At 39.3% G+C, this 22323-nt stretch overlaps 1 pseudogene; it reads left to right on the top strand.

Annotated features, from left to right (window-relative positions):
- The first annotated feature begins 20105 nt into the window (after positions 1-20105).
- On the top strand, positions 20106-21042 carry LOC100482258 (annotated as a pseudogene).
- Positions 21043-22323: the final 1281 nt, after the last annotated feature.

Raw genomic sequence — 22323 nt, 5'->3', positions numbered from 1 at the left:
CAGCTGGACCCTGTAAACATTCTCCTTTGTAAGATGCCACAATGGTAAGCCTTGTCAGTAAAGAGCATTGGAGGGACAAGATCAAATGACCTCTCTTGCTGGTTCTGGGTTTTTTCTTCTTTCTCCTTCCACACGGTGGCCAATGTGTGGATTTCTAGCCAATAGTGTGCAAGGACCCAGAAGTAGACACTCTCCAGCAAGTTCAATCTGTACTTAAGCAGGTGGCTTCTCTGAATTTAATTGGCACCCAACACACTTGTTTCTTGGTCACAAGCACCTCAGCGAACTTCTCCACCGTTCAGAGGGCAAAAGCAGAGTTCACAAACTCAATTTCTGCTTCTTCCAAAAGAAGTATAAGATTAAGGCAGTGGGCAAACACCTAATCTCCTCCACCCTGGAATAATTTATACTAGAGTTGACAAAGGTAAAGACACAATTTAATATTAAATACTGTAATAAGACAATGTTAATAAAAGAGTACCCCTTAAATTCAGGAAATATGATTTTTTAAAATAAGTATTTTTAATTAATAATACAAAAACCTAGAATTCAAAACCCAAAACTATCTGATGATCTCAATGAGACAAAGTTTCCTCAAGTCTGGAATTATAAATACCTATTCTTTTATAGCTAATTGATTGTACATGTCTTTAAACCATTGCTTTGTAATTTCCCTTAAGACAGGGCTGGTACTCGAGCTTAATGATTTGCACCTATTATATGATAAGAAATATTGATTGGAGAATAGACATGGCAAATAGCACTGAAATTTTGCAAGATGAGAATCTCCCAGTTTTTAATCTCAAACTGTTTTTGTAAAGTCAAATTCTTATTGATAAAAGGATAAGGAGAAGTAACAATCTTAATGGTTCTCTGAAGCGAGATGTGATTCCAACAAAGTATCTCAGCTAAGACTATATGAGACCATGGTAGACTGCATTATTCATCTGTCAAATATTCCAGTTCTCCTCCTTGTGGTTCCCTCCACCCCTCAGCTTGTTGACATCATACTTGGCCATATGACTTGCTTGGGATATATACAGGTAAGCAAGAGGAACATGTATCACTTCCAAGACAAGCCTTTTAGAGCCAGAGTGTGATTGGCCATTTCTTCTTTCCCTATACCATGAAACTGGCCACATATCCATAATGGCTGTGCCTTCAGCCTGGGTCTCAAAGTGATGAAAACATGGAGCAGTCAACCCAGATGGACTTGCAACTAAACCTTTGTGGTGATAAGCTATGGAAAATTTCAGGTTGCTACTACAGCATAACCCAGTTCACTCTAACTAATTTCAGACAGCATCAGGTAATTGTAATTAAGGTAAAAAGGAGAAGAACAACTCAAAGAAATAAAACCTGAATGATAGAATAGTGGAGATCACAGTACTTTGCTAAGAACATCTTCACAATGTAACACAAGTCTAGGTACGCTGTTCTTAATGATTTTTACCCTCTAAATTGCTATTTTTATTAGATCCTTGGGAACCCTCCAGACCTCTCTCATTCTAATTAAAGCACAAAATATTTTATATTCCATATGTAAACCAAATATGTGAGGCATACATATGCACAAACAAGAGAACCAGGGCTACCAAGTACAAAATACAATAGAAAAGGTGAAAATGTAAAAAATGCAATGGCACGTTCATATCCACAGATACCTATCCATGAAGGCAGGGTAAGGTACATTTTACATTTTTGCATGAAATAAGATATGTATTAACAGGAGTTTATAATTGAGTCTAATCGGACAAATCACAAATACAACATCTATAAAGTGGGAAGACTACCAAACTCCTCGGCATATATAAAATGTTATTGTAAACATGTAAAGGATACAAAGAACCCTCTATTATTTGGTGCAATAAAGATACTGAGTGCTTAAACTAACCAAGTATTCCAGGCTTCCATAGTTTGTCAATTTCTAAAGAATCACAAAACAATATAAAACGGAAAAATACACTTAACACCAAAACCATGTTGAATACAGTTCAGTTCTGTAAGATTCATATGGTACTATAGGATCTTGCAATGCCTCGTGATCATTGTTTATTATGACCCTCCTGACAAGGGGAAGCTGCAGAAATTATACCTCCGAGAGCATAGTGTACCGAACAGTCAGAAGACCCAGATACAAGCGCTCACTTCGTGTTCCCACAACAGTCCAGTTTGTGTTGTTGAAGTGACATACTTATTAATCCTGTTCCCTTTCAATCTCAAAACTATCCTCATTTGAACAATAAATGATATGGCCATCCTACTTAGGTCTGCTCTTGAAAACTTGAAAATTTCAGAACTCTGGTTTCTTCAATTACAGAACTGAGGATCAACCTGAAATAATCTACACAAAAGGTATTCGTAAGATCTTAAGCCGTATACACATGTAAGGTATCAGCACTATTACTGGAAAATTTTTGTCAATGGAGTATCAAATAATAAAGTGTGCTGTCTTAAGAAAACATTGTATCGTTTTTATGTCCTTCCTTCATTCAACAAATATTCATATTTGTTACTACTATATGCCAGAGACTGTGCTTGTCACTGATGATAGAAATAAAAAAAAGAAACAAATGGTCCTTACACGCCTGTAGATTTTATGCTAGTGCCTCTGTGAAAATTAATCCTACTGGAAAAGTTCAAATGAATAAGGGCAAATCTATTTTTTTCCGTTTAATTGGGAAGACAACTAAAAATGCAAAATGGTGAGGCGCTCAGATATCTCTGCAATTCAGTCCACTTTGGATGGAGGCTAAAACTCAAGAATCCCAGTTCACATCCATGCTCTGGCCAGTTCATTATTTTGTTTTTAAAGGATTAATGGAAATTCTTATAGTGTCCTTGATCTTACCTCAAGAGATCTCCTAGTTCATCCTGGCCTCTAGGCAGGATTGCCCTTAAAGGCAAAACAAAAATAAAACTAATCCTTGCAATTGTGAACAAAGTTGGTGAGTCATGTTTATACTGGCTCCACAAACCAATCCTCAGGATGTTAGTTTCAAGCTTAATGGCCCCATCTTCAGAACTTTAAGAGCTACCATAGTCCTATAGACCTCAAAATAGTCCAACATTACCGGCTGAGAAATGGAGGACTTTTAAAGGAAATAAAGGGAAGGAGAGAAGCTTCCATAATTGAATGTCCAAACAAAGCACAAATGAGCAGGGTTTGGCAACAGATCTATAAAGGTAAGTTTTCAGAATGAATATAAACATTAGTCTTTTGCTGCTATATTCTGTGGCTATCGAGACAGCAGCTCCTTTTGAGACTAATATATTACTACTCTATAAATACAAAGGGAATAAGATTGTGAATCACTAATATTAGATGTACTTAAAAAAGTCTGTGTCTTCAGTTTCAAAAGACCAAAGTTAGAGCCTACCTACACTCAAGTTCCACATCTTGTCCAGGTTCCAAAACCATAGTTTAATCAGATCTATTCTATGGGAGTCAGAAAACATCCTGACAAATCTGAGCCAAATGCCGGCTCTGTGGCAGTTTGTAACAGCTCTTCAGAGAGCTCCAAGTGCCCTCTTTTGGCCTGCAGAGAGAACTGCAATCTCCTCCTATTGTCAAAAGAGCCCTTCCGAAAAAGAATGTGTTTACAGCAAAGCCCTTTACTCATAAGCAAACCACAATAATGACCAGACAAGTGGAAGTTGCCTCTAGTAAAAGCACTTCTGCTTTCAGAGAGCCTCATTAAATGAATTTCATTATACATCCCTCTCAACCCTGGTGGGCAAACACAGCACATTCTTAACCTCTCAGTCGAACACTAGATTTTAATAGCAATTCATCAAGGAACACATGGTTCTCTGTCATATAAGCTGTCTCTTAGGACAGGTTGTGGCCAACAGTTATCTGTCCTCTTCTCTCTCCATTTAGTATTTATTTCATTCTGTCCTATATTGTAGTTAGCTATTTACAAAAGATCTTGTCAATTCCTTGAGGACATGGACTATATATTGTTCGCCTCTACACGCCCTAGAACCTAGCACAGTGCCTGGAATTTGTTGGGGTTCTGTAACAACTGAAAGGATGGAGGGATGGAAATAATTCATATGGAGGAAATGTGCGGTTACGTCATTGTTGGAATGGATTTTCTTCCTTCAGCCTATTTTAATTCCCTGGTAAACCTTCAGGACTTAGAGTTTCAGCACAGCAAAAACCAAAACAAAACAAAACAAAACAAGTTTTTAGGTACCATAAGCTTTTAAAAGGTAAGAGGAGAAACTCAAAGTATTATGGGCCCCTTACTAGGTCTCTGCCTTTTAAATATAAGTAGAAAATGCAGTGTCATGTTAAGTGCAACCCTTCTGCCTTGGCAAAGAATTCTACCTGGTTATACACAGGTAACAAAACCAAAAGCTACTAGGTCAACACCAAACTTGATAATACATCGTCATAGGAAATGCTGTCCTTGTTGAGAGATATCCTTGAGCATTCTTAAGATATCTTCAGCGATATCCTAAATATTTTCTCAGGTGATCTGCAAAGCAACTTTACCATTCAGGTTAGTGCTAAGTATGGTGGATGGGTGTTGGAGATGCTTGCTTAATAAAGTACAGTGAAATTTTTTAATGTGACATATACCTCAGATATTATACCAGTCTTTACTGAATGTCACTTTCTCAAATTCCGAAACACAAAGTTGCCTTTATCCCATATATAGCCTAAATCACACAGCATAAAATGGGTCTATAATGGCCATTTACATGACCAAATAAAGTTTTATCAGCACCTACATCAAAAGAGATTTGAAGATGTAGTAGGAACATTTTGATCAGACAGGGCCATTTGTCATGAACTGGCATTTACTGAGCAGCTGCCTGATCCAGGGCACCTCGGCAGCGACTTCACTGGAAAGGCTAGAAAGAAACAGATGATGCCAAGGACCATGGAACCCAATCGCAGGGACTCAGTCCACTTAACTGACTACCTGAATAGCTGATATTTATAGAAAGTAACTTGAAACACAAACCCAACTAGAGACATCCAATATACATGAACAGAATAAAACCTATTAGAGTAAGATAGCAACAGATGATACACCCAAGTCTACTCATTATCTGCATAGAAAATACATGAACAAATAATCAATCTTTTAAATGACTATTTGTTGGAAGGGGTATGTAGAAGGTATAAATCACCTCTGCTTTTTCCTAGTGCAAGAAAGCTTTATAAAGTAACTCAAATAGGAACCTTGCTGTCAGCCAGAAGTTGTGGCAAAGGATCAAAAGTAATGTGTCAGTGGATAAATAGATAGTGTAGTATATAAATAGAGCAAATATCTTTGCCAGAAATAAATCATTCATTTGAAAAGTAAATTTTAAAATCCAAAATTTTACCTTTTTTACACTAATATTTGAGGAACTGATGACTAAATTGCAATGTGACATAGTAATACAATCTAATTGAACAAAGCAATTAACTAGTGGAAATTTTATAAATTCAAGAAATTTATATAGAGAGAATATTCATCTTTAAGGCAATGGAAAACTCCCATTTTAAGTCTTAGCTATAAAGTTTATCACTAATAAAAATGACTCCACTACACAGTAGATAAAACTTTGATATCTATGTACGTCCATGTATGTGTACATAAATATAGACCTACACATAGAAATGTTTTGGTATATATACATAATCACAAAGCATAGTTGCTATCCAAATCAAGAGACAAACCAATAAATCTTTCTTGTAGAAAAAATTTGTTAGCATTTTCCCTTTGTTAAATACATACTCAACAAAGAAAATATGATATTAAATATGATATATCTATTAACATTTCCAAGATTGTGCCAGGTTTTTCAAGTTTCTCTCTGGATTGATGCACTCTGTATTTGATCATCATGCATAACCCGTTAGTTAAGCAGAAAAGGAGGTTTTATGAAAAATACACTCAATCCTTTGCTATAGCTATACCATCAACACGTTAAGAGTGTCCACTGCTGCTGGATCATCTACTGATTCATGAAAATAGCAGTGGCAAAGGAGGAAGTCTGACCTTATGGCCTATCTATCTATCATTCTAGATCTAATTCAAAACACTATGTAGACCAGGGTTCATAACTTTTTTCGTGTGCCACAGACTCCTCTGACAGTCTGGTGAGATCTGTGGATCCTTTCTGAGAATAATATTTTTAAATGTATATAACAAAACACAAAGAACAAAGAAACCAATTACATGTAAAGACATCAAAACATTTTAAAACAAAAAAATTATGATGAAATAATATATATGCTTCTTTAACTTATTAAACATTAATATCTAATAGTGGATTTAATAACTACCGTAATTTAAAGTAGTCATGAACATAAATGAATTTTGAGAGACCTGCAACAATAATATGCCAAAAAATCTATGATATCTACTGGTGACAAATCCACAAGTACTGATAAAGTGAATGTGGTTTATTGCCTACACTGATAATTAAAAGAAATGTTAAATCTCTTTGAGCGTTTAGTGAAAAGAAAGATTTAGGTTATTCCTCATCCATTCTCATGTACTCCCACATCTTAAAAATCCCCTGATATAGGCTCACAGTACACACACTAAGATCATTAATGGTCTAATTTGGGTTAATAGTAGTGTATATTCCTTGTTTAGGAATAAAATGTGTATCTACATTTCCTCCTGTGTTATTGATACAACTTACATAAATCTTTACAATGCCAAACTTACACAGCAAAAGCTGTGCTTCATGTTATACATTTAAGATTATTAATAGAATTGTTAAGGGCAATTAGTAAATCACTGAATTGTTTCTAGACATGACACAAGGACAGAATACTGGAGAATTAAAGAATGAAGTTATACAAGAAATCGAATGTGTCTGGATATTTTAATAGAATAGTGAAAGCCTAAATTCACTGGTGATTAAGAAGCGGCCTAGAGATTTCATATACAAAGGTGTTCACTAACCACTGCTTCCAAATGTCCTATGGCTGCAGATCTAGGATTGAAGAGCAGCAGTGAAATGAATGTCATATACAATAGAAGGAATGTGTTGTTCAAGGAGCTTAGCTTAATTAGAGAATGCAGGGGACAAAGTAGGGTCAGGTAGTGATGGTAAGGAGTAGAAACAAGGTATGAAGGCCTGAAACAATACTGAGGTTGGCCCTTTCCTGGACATCAAAGCTACTCCCCTCCGGGTGACATTCGAGACTTTCTAATGCATCCCTGGCCTCTAAGCTAAACGATTCACTATTCTCTAAACTTGTTAGCATACTTGCCCATCAGCATACTATACCTTTCTTAACGCTCTTCTCTTCATCTCTACTTATAAAAAATCTCACTCTCTCTTCAAGATAAAACTCAAAAGTCAATTTCTTGAGTCTTTTCTAATGAACACTCTCTAGTTAGAATTAATCTTTATTCCTCTATTTTGACATTTCGTCACCATACCACACAATGCCCTTCAGTAGGTTGGTTGCATAAATGACTACGATTAGGTGCTTATGGCAAAGAACGAATGAGCTGTAAAGAGCTGAAGAAGGTAGAAGAGGCAATGTGGGGGTAGGAGCTGGGAAGAGATGAGTGGAGAGAGAGGGGTTGACATATATCTCCTTGATGCTTCCCATCATGACTTTAGTTCTTTCAGTTCCTCAGACCAAAAACCCCATAGCCATCCCTAACTCTCATTTTTCTCACCTCCTCATCTAGTAGTCCCATAGCAAATCCTGTTGGCTCTACCTTCAACATACACCCAGAATTTGACCATTTCTCACAATCTCCACTACCATCTCTTGCCTAGATTATAACAATACCCACCCGAATGGTCTCCACTTCTACCTTTGCAGTTTATTCTCAGCATAGCAACAAGGGTGACCCCACTAAACTGTGAGATCATATCACTTCTCCACTCAAAGCCCTCCAATGGTTCCCCATCGGCCCCAAGATAAGAGTTGATGTCCTCACTGTGGCCTAAAAGGTGTCCATGACTGCCCCTCATTCCCCATTAACTCTGACCTCACCTCCCACTATCACACTCACTCTCTCCATTCCAGCCACATGAGCTGCCCTCCAGCCCTCTAATCCAGGCCCGCTGTCACCCCCAAGTCTCCAAACTTGCTCTTCCAGAACAGGCCAGAGGCTGACTGTCCCACAGACCAGTTTATAAGGCAGGTTCTCAGTGAGACCTTCCCTGAGACCTTCCCTGGCCACTTATCCAAACTGAACACCCCTTCCTCTAGTGGTTCATTTGCCTGCCTGTGCTTTCTTTATTCTCCTTAGGACCTAGCCCTGGATATTTTACTTATATATCTTGTTTACGGTCTGATGCCCAAATAGAGTTAACTCAATGAGAGATTTTTGCCTTTTTCATTCTGTTTTGATGACTGATATACCCCTAGTGCCTAGAATGCTGACTGGTATTTAGTAGGTTGTGAATAAATATTTGTTGAATAAACTAATGAATAAATGCAAAAATCATGTGCTGCTCTTAATAGGCTCTTAACATATTAAGCCTTGCACCTCCCTAAAGGAAAATTTAACCCACACTCTAATATCATTTAAAACTAAACAAATTCTCTAAAAGGTAATTAAGATTTTTTTTCTTCTAGAGATAAATTAGACAATTTCCTACTGACTAAAGAACTCCCTATTTGATCACTAGAATTTATTAAGCATACCAAATTGCACATAAGAGGAGGGGTGTGTGTGTATGCAAGGAAAGGGGGCAAAAGAGTCATGTGTTTTTGGGAAGAGATTAATATCCTTCAGACCTAAAGACTAGTAGAGGCATGTCTGGCAGGCACCAAATTATTCAGTTGCCAAGAAACCAGAATGAAGAGTTTTGCTGAAACTGTAATATGAACTAAAGAAATCTTCAGAAGGAACAGAAGCTCATCTCAGCTTACTCTTCTGAGACTCTGGATCTTAGAGTATGATTCCCATTCTAAAAATCAGTTCCACAATATTTTATAATATTCATTTCAGAAATTCTGCATAAATTTCAGGCATCTTTATGACCTAAACTTAGTGAGAGTGTGGGAATCATACATAGTACTTGGAACCTAGAAAATAATATAAATATTATTAATTAATGTTGAATTGAAATTTAGGCTTTTTAATATGTATTATTATTTTTTAATAATTCAAATTCAATATTTCTGACATTTTCAGCACTTTTTTAGAAGTGGTGAGGGAGAGAAAGAATCTTAAGCAGGCTCCATGCCCAGCACAGAGCCCGATGCGGGGTCTGATCTCACAACCCTGAGATCATGACCTGAGCTGAAATCAACAGTCGGACACTTACCCAACTAAGCCACTAGGCACCCCTTAATATGTATTATTTTTGTAATATAGTATTTGAACTACACTTCTATATTTTACATTCCCCCCAATCTTTACTACTTACTTTATCTGTATTTTCCCTGTTTGTGAGGTTTATCTATATTTTTTAAAGATTTTATTTGTTTATTCGACAGAGAGAGAGAGCATGAGAGGGGAGAGGGTCAGAGGGAGAAGCAGACTCCCAGCTGAGCTGGGATCCTGATATAGGACTCGGTCCTGGGATTCCGGGATCATGACCTGAGCCGAAGGCAGTTGCTTAACTAACTGAGCCACCCAGGTGCCCGGAGCTTTATCTATTTTTATTCAAATCATATATGGCACAAGATAACAAGATCTAGCTTGTTAAACATAATGGGTGTGTTTGCATAAAGTTTCATTATCCATGTTTTGCAGATAAGGAAACTAAAACTTGGAGAGTTTAAAGGAGTATGTCCAAGACCACACATGTCACTAAATTATAGAGCTGGGATGCATACAAAGATGATCTGACCCAAGCTCTTTCTACCTAACCACACTTCTTTTCTGTGATACACCATCCAAGCCAGCGCAATGCTTTGTCCTATATGCTAATCTAGTATTAAATATTACATTGTATTGTACTAGGCTATCACTCCAGCTGCAATCATTATCAAGTTTTCATATGGAAACATGGTACGACCACTCAGATTGGCCTCTCTGAACTTATCGCTGTGATAAGCCCAATGCCCGGCCAGTGGTATTCATCTTGGCTGACAGCATAGCCATGTGAGGGCACACACACCCACAGAATTCCTCAACCTGTCTTCCTAGTGCTCTGCCCATCCTTTAGTCTTCACCCAAGGTCCATTAACATACACACCGGGCTACTGTCCAAAGGAATTTGTTGGATGTGAATTTAGGAATTGGGGCTGTCTCTTACCCTAGGGCAGTGCCTGGCACATAGTGGATGTTCAGTAAGAGCAGCTGAATTACCTAAAATGAGGATCCATGGATTGGAATATGGACATTTATATTATACCCAGTATTTTTGGTATTCTGGTCATAATAACCTTCCTAGCAAGATTTTATCTTTAATGACATCACAAAACTCACTACAAAATCCAGATGTATCAGGATTTTTCCCACCACAACCACTCAAGCCAAGTGGGGAAAGCTTCAGGAAAACCTCTCAGAAGCCTTAACATACAATCCCTGGAGTTTGGAGGACACAGAACCTAGCGGCTAATTCTAGTCTGGAAAGAATGCAAATGTGTGAGGCTTGCAGGAACTGTTGCCTTTTATGGCCAAGGATAAGACAGAGCTATAGTGGGGGGCGACTGGGTGGCACAGCGGTTAAGCGTCTGCCTTCGGCTCAGGGCGTGATCCCGGCGTTATGGGATCAAGCCCCACATCACTCCTCTGCAATGAGCCTGCTTCTTCCTCTCCCTCTCCCCCTGCTTGTGTTCCCTCTCTCGCTGGCTGTCTCTATCTCTGTCGAATAAATAAAATCTTAAAAAAAAAAAAAAAAGACAGAGCTATAGTGGGAGCAGCCTGTACTTTCAGAGTTTATGGGACAAAAGAGCCAAATGTTTCCTTTGAGCCAGAATGGATGCCAAGGAAAGTAGCAGGACTGGAGTTGCCACCAAAGGGCCATGCCCAAGTGGTCACCATCCAGGGTTAGGTGACTCCAACAGAAAGAACCAAGACCAGAGTCAGCCAGAGGGTGCATCTTCTTTTGGCAGGGAACTGTGCTATAATATGGGTCTCTAAAGAACCAAAAATAATATCCCATCTGCCACTCAGAGGGCTACAAAGTCATGGGGCCATTACAGAAGAAAGGCCTTTATTCCTCCTTTCCCTCTTCTCTCTCGTCGTCCCCCTGACCTTGGGAAACAAGTAGGACAAGGTGGAATACAGAAAGCAAAGATAGACTCCACGCTTTCTTTCCCCACTGCAGATTTCTGAGCCTGAGTCAGGCTGGGAGTTATAGGGTGAAGATGGCAGAGGATCTTTAAATTGAGTAAGAGACTGAATGCTTGACATTCCACATACTGGGCTTCCAAATTGCGTACTCTTTCGTGCATTCTGCTGCTTATTCACAGCAACCTCCTGTTTTCAAATATACCATTATATGGTGTATCCGTCAGACCACACAGTCCAGAAGCTTAGGAGCGCCAGCTAAGGAGGCAGAGAGATATGACCTTGGGTGAGTTACTTAATCTCTCTAAGCCTCAGTTTCCTCACATGCAGAAAGAGAATACAATAGCACTACTTGATCAGACTGTTGTGAAAAATGTGGCAGAACATGTGAAGCAGTAGACGATTCATGCATTTAACCAATCTTTATTGAATATCTACTGTATTTATTTCCTAGAGCTGCCATGACCAAGTACCAAAAACTGGGTGGCTTAGAACAACAGAAACTTATTGTCTTATAGTTCTGGAGGCCAGAAGTCTGAAATCAAGATGTCAGCAGCGCTGTGCTCCCTGTGAAGGTGCTACAGAAGCATACCTTCCAGTCCCCTCTTCTTGCTTCTCTGAGTAACGTGGCTTAGGGGAGCATAACTTCAGTCTCTGTGTGCATATGTATGCACAAACTTCTCTTTTTTATAAGGGCACCAATCGAACTGAATTAGGGGCCTACCTTTCTCCAGTATGAGCTCATCTTAACTAATTACATCTGCAACAATCTTATTTCCAAATAAGGTCACATTCTGAGATAATGGGCGTTAAAACTTAAGCATACAAATGTTTAGGGTCCATAATTCAACTCACAGTACCTATTTCATACCAGACGTTTCTAGGCACTGGAAGGCCAGCAGTGAATAAACTGTACTCAGTGTATTTGTATTCTAATTAGGAAAGTCACACAATACATTCACAAATAAAAAAGGTAATTCCAGATAGACACAGAGCTCAAAGTAGAATAATAGATTAGAGCAGTGGTCCTCAAACATTTTGGTCTTTGGACCCCTTTTCCTGTTGATCCTCAAAAGCTTTTGTGTATATGGATTCTATATCTGTCAATATTTACCATTTTAGAAATCTATTTTATCCATTGTTCCAAGTTGAAAACCTGGTGGCACATGTTTAATATTTCATGTGGAAACACCAAGTTTAATATAAAAAACTAAATCAATTAATGAGCAGAAAAATGTAAAATTTTACTGTCAATATTTATAACTCAAAAACATGCTTTTTACATTATCATGGAATCTCAGTTCAAGTATTCACTCAAAAATTATGCCTAGCTGAACCTAACCTAGCCGAATACCAAAGCAGTGTGTGTCCCCTGCTCTATTCTAGATGAACATGAACTCCAAAAGGCATTGATTAGTAAAATCAACCTCTCAATATTAAGAGTTCTCAATCTGACCTTCCTCTGTTCTTTGGAATCATTTTGTTCCAACATGAATATGAACTAGAATATGGACATTATATTAATTCTACCTGTATATATACAGTCAAGTGGAAGAAAAGTTCAAGTTCAGCTCTTGGTGTCTTGGAAAATACCCAACAATCTGTCCTGCAAAAAGGTTGAAATGTCAAATGACACTGTTTCCTACAAATCCAAATTAGAGCATGCCTCAAAAGTTAATATTCAGATCTTTCCTCCGCCTACTTAGAAGGTCAAATATTCACAACAGTCATAAAATCTACGCTGCCCTATCCCTCTAGGATTTCTGAGGCTGCAAGAACAAATTATAAAATTAAAGAAAAAGAACTCCTCTACTATAGGAAAGTTATATGTCTAAGAAGAAGGAAAACTTTCTGAAGATACAGCTAAACTGAGAAACATGTCATTGAAACCACCTAATTGCTGCACCATGCTTTACAACTTATAAAACTCTTGCATCTGTCAATTGACGTGACCCTCGAAACATCTGTAATTGGTAATTGTTACTCATATTTCCATTTTCTATAAAAGGAAATAGAGACTGTAAGAGGTTAAGTGACTCAGCCAATGTTAACAGCACCGATAACACCTAAACTCAGGTCTTACTCAGGAAATCTCGAGCCCTTTCAACAGCCTTTCCCTATATGTGGGAATGTGTCAACATTTCTTGAACTGGTTTTCCTGTTAGATACTAGCTACAATAAAAACTTCCTTCCCAGACAAAATAAATGCAAAATCTGTTTTTAAATTGTATCAATATACCACTCATAAGTCAGAAAAAATGAATTAATTCACTTAATAACACTTTTCCCCAAAGATTATTGGGCATTTTCTATTCTTTATTTTCACTAACAATATTTTAAAACCAATAGTTCCACAGTTGAACCAGTTTGGGGCAGATTCCTTGAATGCTAGATAGAATTTTTAAAAACTCTTTTTCTCAGTATTGTCTCTAAAGTAAGTCAAACAAACTATAATAACTATGAAAAAAATCTAGCCAAACAGACATGAATGCAATTATCCCTAGCAGACAATTCTGCATCAAATGAAGAGGCATGTGATCAAATTAAAGAAGAACTCTTTAGTATTTCACCTAAAAATATGATCTGACCGAAAATGTAGTAATGGTAACCCATAAAAAAAGCAGTACTTCGAGTAACAGTGATGACTATGAAACCCAGTCAATGCCCCATTTTAAATAACATCTGTGGCTCTTTGTAATCTATAATAAAATGATTCTTTTTAGTTTGTGTTCTTCTGTGGAGGCTAAGGGGGAAATAGCCCTCAGAGTAACAAGATGGCAGAGAAACTCTCTCCTTTCATATTAATCCCCAAAATTAGCAGTCAATTTTTACAGACTCAAACAGCCAAATGAAGGCTGGACAGAATAAAAAACCAAGGGCAACAGAAAAGCAGATGCTTTGGCGAGAAGGCAGCCTATAAATGTTGGTTTCCCAGGATTTTGATAGCAAGAATGTTTATCTTATTGAAAGCAGAGTCTAATTGAATAAAAGAGTTTTTAAAATAGTGGGCCATTAATTAGGCGGCATGGGGTAAAGCACAGATTCCATAATGTACGAGGCTTCTGGGAGCCACAGGCAGCGCTCATTGATTCTGTCAGGGTGCCAAAGGAACGAGAGATCTGAATGTTTTGCCTCTTCTGGAAACCTACCTGATACATTTGGAAGTGGCTTCCCCATGCATTGCCTCTGTTCAAATCATCCCATAATTACTCTGGCACTGTAAGCTGCAAACTTGGCGGGCTCTGAGAGATATCAGATGTTTTTCTCATGCTTGCTGAACCTCTCTTAGACAAATTTTGCATTGTTTTTTGTGTCAGTTTTATCGTGGAACATCGTGTTGCCATCTGGGAAGGAAAACAACATGGTAGAGGAGCAGCTGGTGAATGGCAATGGACAAATAAACATTGGCAGGCACCCGCCATTAGGTGAGATAAGAGGGATGGGCAGCCGCCAACACCCATGATCCCTCACCACTGGAACATCTTTCACTGTCCCCTTCTCTCTTATCTTCATTCAAATTCATGGCAATTTTTCATTCAGAGGTTTAAGCTCTCCAACTGTCGGGTGTTGGGCTTTCTCTTCTCTGTCCAGGAGGATCAAGAGAGATCTATAAAGTGCCCTACCAATTGAATTTCTCTCCCTGCGCAGGACAATGGGCTTCCTGAAGCAAGGGGAAAGCTTCTGAGACCTTAACAGAAAGGCTCCCCTGAGGAATGAGAGGATACCAAAACTCTCACCAAGCTTTTCAACCAATCTGGTGGCCTTTATTTGGGTCACACCCAGCATCATCAGTATTTGTGGCTTTCAAACCCTTAAATCTTTTAAGGACCATATTTATGGTAAACCAATATAAATAATACTAACATCCCTTTGGGAGCAGGGCAGCAAGGGAAAGTAAGCTATACTTGATTGGCACTTATACACCAGGCTTTCTTGTTCCCAAGACATAATTTTTCCATTGTAACATTTCTAAGATTGAGAAGCCTAAAAAACAATCTGATAATCTCTAGGCAGCAGAAAAAGTTGTGAAGTGCCAATAGTCGTTATTGCCTGCACATGTGCAAGCTGGTAACATCTGAAGGTAAACACCCACCCAACCCACACCAGTTGCTGGAACTAATAGGATTGAATTTTTTGGTTAAATTTGGATTCCAACCTTTGGCTTAAAATCTCTTCAAAAGATCACACACACACAAACCCATGTAATAAAGCATTAATTTTTAAAATTGTGTTCAGTTTACAGAAATTTGTTTCACACAGCAGTGTGATCAGAGGAAATAGAAGCTGCTGAATCACTCAAAATAATTCAAAATTCTTCAAATTAGAAGTTGGAATGATGATTCTACACATCATGGAGACGGGCCTTCAAGATAGAACATCTATCTGACAAAATCTTCCCGCTGACTTTCAATATACAATTCAATTAAGGATAAAATTACATATATTCAATATATATTCTGGTCAATATATAATTCAATTAAGGAAAAGTTATATATATAAAGTATAATTTACATGTATTATATGAAATGTAATTGTTCTCTTAATTGGATTATATATTGCATATATGTAATATATTATGTATTGAATATATATGTTATATATGTAATATTTCATATACAGGAATTTAACCAAAAAGGAAATTTCAGAATTGTTGAGAATCATCTAATTCATCCCTTTGTTTAGAAAGTAAGGTCCTAAGATCCCACAGTTCACTTGTGGACTTGAACTAGAAATTATGAGCTAAGCAGAGAGTTTTCATATGAGGGAAAATATGAGGGCATAAAATGAAATGCCTTGACCTACACAATAAGCCAAATTAGGGCCAGCCAGTAACTCTCCTGAAACAACATTAAAACAAGTTCTCTGAAAACAACCCCTGCTACTAAATCAATCTTCATTTAAATGTCTATGATTAAACATGACCAAGAAGATGGCGAGGCAAATCTTAGAGAAACCAGTGCATACAGAAAACTTCCTTAAAAAAATCTGTTTAAATTCATTTCAATATCATTCATGAGAAAAGCCAGTCACTCTGAATGTTTCAGTAAGTGATATAATTTACATGTGGTCACACTCTTTGGTCATTCTTTTGACATCTGTCAGGCAAGTATATGACAATTGTTATTACCCTGTTTTGAGCTCCAATGAAATTAACTGAGCTAATCTCATTATATTGTTCATTCAGAAATTCTGAGATCATGATCCATTAGCCCATAATCCTTAATCTAAGAGTTCAATAAGATTTTTGCCTATAGACCATTCTTAGTCAACATTGATAAGAAATTTTGTCCTGGGACACCTGGGTGGTTCAGTCAGTTAAGCACCTGCCTTCGGCTCAGGTCCTGATCCCAGGGTCCTGGGATTGAGTCCCGTATCAGGCCCCTTGCTCAGTGGGGAGCCTGCTTCTCCCTCTGCCTGCCCCTCCCCCTGTTCATGCTCTCGCTCTCTCTCTTTCTCTCCCTCTCTGACAAATAAATAAATCTTTAAAAAAAAAAAAAGAAATTTTGTCCTAGAGCAGCAGGGAAATATTTTCTCAAGTAAACCCATCATTGACAAAAAGAAGCTGCAAGCACGTCCTCTTCACTTCTTGATCATCTACAACATATAGAATAGTAGATGGTCTCTAGTGATACCAAGAAAGGTCATTCTTAGCCCTATTTACCAATGAAGAAATTCAAGTCTAAAAGTGGTAAATAATTTGCCCAAATTCAAGCAGCTCAAAAATGAGCAGAAATGTCTCTAAGGCCTATGACCTTACCCTGTGATGCAAGGTGTTCAATAATCAAGTGCCAAATTAGTATCATATAATTGATTGTAACTTTGAAGTCAGTTTCAGTATTCAGGTAGGCTTCTTGGAAGAGCTGGAAAATAAATAGGGCTTTGAAGGATAAATAAGCATGGTAAATGGTAGATTTTTATCAAATAATCAGCGAATAAACAAATAAAATTGAAGAGCAACTATTGGACAAGAAGAAAGGGAAACTCAGACAGGAATAGTGGGAATTTTGTAGAAGGCCTGCAGGAGAAGAAATTGGAATTAGAATTACATTCTGGCCAAGGTAGTGCAAATCAATTTGTAAACGTTGATGTCCTGTTGGAAGGCTTCCAGGGAGATAGAGCAGTATGGAGAGGAAGTAGTCCGCCTTGATGAGTAAGTCAGTGCCTTCCTGAGAAAGGTAATAGCCTCACAGCTCAGGGGGGCCCAGATGACGGAATGCAAGAGGCGACATAGCTAATATGATCCCCGAATGATAAATTAAAGCATATAATCACACAGATATTTTTCACCCCAAAAGACAGGATCTTGTCACTTAACAGGATCAATGAAGAAAGAACCATATCCCTGGCCACTGAGAAGCACCCAGAGCCACTGTGCTTTTCTTGAGAGTGAAATGGTTTTGACACGGCTACCGGTTCATCTGACCCACCAGAATGTTCCCATTAACAACAGAATTGCATAGGAATAGAGTAAAATGTAATCATAAGTACCCCAAAGTCCAAGAATTCAATAATAGAGCCATGTAAGGTAAAGGTCAGGCTTTGAAGAGTCCAGATTTAAGATGCCCAAGGTAAGAAAATCTTGTCACGTCAACATTAGCAAAAGAGGCACACTGAGTTTAAAACTCAGCAAAGTATTCTATCATGAGGAAAAATCAAAAAAGGCTCTAATATTGCATGCTTAAAAACAAAGTCAGGACTGGGATAAGAGAAGGAAGTAAGGGGGGGCGGTCATTCCTGCCACAAAGTGGGCATAAGTGGGAACCCTAAAGGTTATAGAATCTGTTTAAATATGGAAGGCAATGTCAAGTGCCTTAGGGCCTCAGAGTGGGAGCCTAAACTTTGGGAAAACAAATGGAAGGAACTAAGAACTATTGGACCTGACAATGAACTCCTTAAAAAGGGGGATATTTTACTTATATTAAAATTCCTAAGCAATGCCCAGTAAATACTAACAGTTTAATAAACATTTGATGGCTAAGCAGAGGCATAATACCCCTTCTAAGTTTCCCTTCTGAACTGCAGTAGAGACAGAAAAGCCTTAAGAGGGATAAAAAGGACAGCGCTTAGGTGATGTTATTAGGAGGGCAGGGGGCCCTTTTGTTCACTGAAGGTCCCCAGCAGCCCTCATGACAGGCTTCACTGTGACTGTGAGAGGTCATTTCTCAGTGTTAGTTACCACCTTCTCTCCCTGGCACAGTTCTGGCAGCAGCAAGCTCATAAAGTACTAACATCTAACTGATGTCACTCTCTGAAGCATGAGTGGCATCAATAGCCTAACTTGGAGATGTCAAAAACAAGTGTGAACAAAAAAAAAAAGAAGAAGAAGAATGTGCTAAAAAGACACCGCCTACATCATAATTTGCCTTGAGTTCCAATTCGAGAAGACAACATCTTTTGTAATACACAGCCACTATCATATTTTACAGCAGTAGTGATGTTTGGATTCCATGGCCGCATGTCCCCACCTTTTTACTCTCTTATTCCTTTCAATCACTCCTTAACCTCAGCTCCAGGAGAGCCCACTGCACAGGAACCTTCTTCTGGGTAAAAACAGGCTCTATTGTGGTAGGTAAAACTTGACTCCAGGTCTTTCTATCCCCTCTCACTTAAGCTATCTGCCATTTATTTGTCCTTCCAATATCAAAGCATAATACATAGCTATAATAACTAAAATGCTACAGTGCTGGCATAAAAATAGACAGAAAAGGGCTCAGTTGGCTCAGTTGGGAGAGCATGCAACTCTTGACCTTGGTGGTGTAAGTTCAAGCCCCACGCTGGGTGTAAAGATTACTTAAAAATAAATCTAAAAAAAAAAAAGAAAGAAAAAAGTCAGCAAATGACTTAGAAATAGAAAGTAGTGTTCATAAAATTTATATATTATAAATGTGATAAATCAGTTTCAGCAATAAATATTACTGAAATATTTAGTAATTCACTTGGCTTTTTAAATCTATTTAATTCTAGTTTATTTAAAGGATAAGTGCAAAAATACAGGGGCGCCTGGGTGGCACAGCGGTTAAGAGTCTGCCTTCGGCTCAGGGCGTGATCCCGGCGTTGTGGGATCGAGCCCCACATCAGGCTCCTCCGCTATGAGCCTGCTTCTTCCTCTCCCACTCCCCCTGCTTGTGTTCCCTCTCTCGCTGGCTGTCTCTATCTCTGTCGAATAAATAAATAAAATCTTAAAAAAAAAATACAAGCCATAAAAAATTGAAGAAAATAAAAAGTAATTTTATTGATTCTGTGACTTTTTCAGCTTTAAAGTCAGATAAGAAATTACAGGAAAACTTTAATTTGACCACATAATACTTTGTCTTTATATGAGAAAACTCCTTGAGCAAACTGAAAACTATAACAGACATCTAATTTTTTTGTAGCAGAACCTTAATTTTCCCTTGGGCTAACAATGTGCTCCCTCTTGGCTTATTTGAGTCTGTCTCTACCCCTCCAAAAGTGGATGAACAAGGTAAATATGGCCATTCCCACAATCTATATTCCTAGGCACTATGACTGTTTCAGGAATGTGCACGTGGCTGTGTCCACCCAGTGAGACTCATTTGAGAAAGTGTACTACAATGACTGGAAAAGAGAACCTTCCTTCACTGAGTGACTGAAAAGACTGGATCTCTGCATGGTCATTTTGTCACCAAGAGGAAAGGTTTGCCTGGATTACATAAGTCCAGAGGACATCCAAGCTGAGAGATGGACAGTCTGAGCCTGGATGATACTATTAAGTCCCTGAACTCAGCACTACATAAGGCAGTTCTCGGGAGCCATCAGTGAGCCAGGAAATTTCCATTTCCCATTTTTTGTTAAGCTAGCTTGAAGTGGCTTCCTGTCTCATTTAACCAAAAAAAGCATTACGGAGAACCGGCTGCAGCTCTAAGCAGAGGAGGCAGGAAGCCGAGCATTGGCAGATCCTGGGAGGGCACCATGGCCGGGATCACCACCATCGAGGCCGTGAAGTGCAAGATGCAGGTTCTCCAGCAGCAAGCCAATGATGCAAAGGAGAGAGCCGAGCACCTGCGGCAGGAGGTGGAGGTGGAAAGGGCGGAAAGGCGGGCCCGGGGGGCAGGCTGAGGCTGAGGTGGCCTCCTTGAACCACAGGATCCTGCTGGTTGAAGAGGAGCTGGACCATGCCCTGCAAAAGCTGGAGGAAGCCGAGAAAGCTGCTGATGGAAGTCAAGGGAGGTATGAAGGTTACGGAAAACTAAGCCTTAAGAGATGAAGAAAATTGGAACTCCAGAAAATTCAACTCAAGCAAGCTGAGCACACTGCAGAAGAAGCAGATCAGAAGTATGAAGGGGTGGCTCAGAAGTGGGTGATTACTGAGGGGGACCTGGAAGGCACAGGGAACAAGCTGAGCTGGCAGACTCCCGTTGCCAGGCAGTGGATGAGCAGGTAAGACTGATGGACCAGAACCTAAAGTGTCTGAGTGCTGCAGAAGGAAAATACTCTCAAAAGGGAGAGAAATATGAAGAAGAGATAAAGATTCTTACTGACAAACTCGAAACAGGCAGAGACCCATGCTGAGTTTGCTGAGAGACTGGCAGCCAAGCTAGAGAGGATAACTGATGATTTGGAAGACAAGCTGAAATGCACCAAAGAGGAGAACCTCTGTACACAAAGGATGCCAGATCAGCTGCTGCCTGGCCTGAACGAGATGCAGAGCACCCCAGTCCCACCCTGCAGCTGCTCTTCCCCTGATGCCGGCTCCAGCCTGAGGCCAGCCTGCCCGAAGGTGGCCTTGAAACTGAGGGCTGATCTTGAACTGAAAGGCTGTTTTCTCCTTTTGCTGCTTGTCCCAGCCCAACCCCTGTGTCTTCTTCACCAGTCTCTGCCTCTCCCCAGAGATTTCAGTCGGGCTTGAGGCCGAGCAGCTTTGGGAATAATTCTTAAGGGAAGGTGAGCACAATATGAAATGTTGTAATGTGGGCTCCTGGGTGGCTCAGTCAGTTAAGCGTCCCACTCTTGATTTTGGCTCAGGTCATGATCTCGGGGTCCTGATCTCAGGGTTGTAAGATCGAGACCCAGGAGTCCCAGGATGGGCTCATGCTCAGCGGGGAGTCTGCATGAGATTCTCTCTCTCCCTCTGCCCCTCCCACCATGCATTCTCTCCCTCTCTTTCTCTCAAATGAATAAATAAATAAATCTTTTTTTAAAAAGTATGTTGTGATGTACACACTTTGTAATTACCTTTTTTGTTGCTGTTGATGTAGCGACCATTTGTAAAACATTCCAATTTCACAGTTCTGAAGCAGCAGTCTAACCCCTTCCTCACATTTGGAAAATAATAACTTTTCAGCTTAATGCATACTGCCCTCTGCACAGAGGAGGGAAAGCAGCAGGGGCCTGCCTTACTTACGGCCAGACCCCAGAAAGAGACCCACTCTGGGAAACTTCATTGCTCTGGTCAGTGTACCAGCCAAGTTAGAAAGGTGATTCCAGGGGCGCCTGAGTGGCTCAGTCAGTTAGGCATCTGCCTTCAGCTCAGGTCATGATGGGGGTCCTGGGATGGTGCCCCACATCGGACTCCCGGCTCAGTGGGACTGCTTCTCCCTCTGCCCCTCTCCCTGTGTTTTCTCCCCTCTCTTTCTAACAAATAAATGAAATCCTAAAAAAGGAAGGAAGGAAGGAAGGAAGGAAGGAAGGAAGGAAGGAAGGAAGGAAAGAAGGAAGGAAAGAAGGAAGGGTGATTCCAGAAAGAGACAGCCAAAAGAGAGTGAGGCTCAGGTTTTCAGCTTAGGGCATCTCTGAAAAAATTTATTTTTAACTTTTTTTTATCAGAAGTGACCAAACAAATTAAGATTGTGAGACCTCTGAGACCAACTCCTTGTCCTATCTTTACCCGTTTCCCAACCACTCACAGAATGGATCATCGTGTTCCCCTTACGTTGAGGTGACCATTTATTTACTTTCCTGCCTTCTTGAAAGAAAAAAAGAAAATTGTGTTTGCCACTGATTTACCCACACGAAATAAATTCACCTCATCACCTTTTTCTGGGTCTGAAGCTGCTGTCTCTAAAAATGCCATCTCATCATGCTTTGTATCAGTTAATGATGGAAAAATATTGAATAGCTTATGTATAGAATGGTTTTTAAATTTTACTCTATTTTGATACGTTGCTTTTTTGGGGGCAAACAAAAATGG

The sequence above is a fragment of the Ailuropoda melanoleuca genome, chromosome 5 (genome assembly GCF_002007445.2).
Source record: "Ailuropoda melanoleuca isolate Jingjing chromosome 5, ASM200744v2, whole genome shotgun sequence".
NCBI lineage: Eukaryota > Metazoa > Chordata > Mammalia > Carnivora > Ursidae > Ailuropoda > Ailuropoda melanoleuca.
This window is presented reverse-complemented; position numbering and strand designations above follow the sequence as displayed.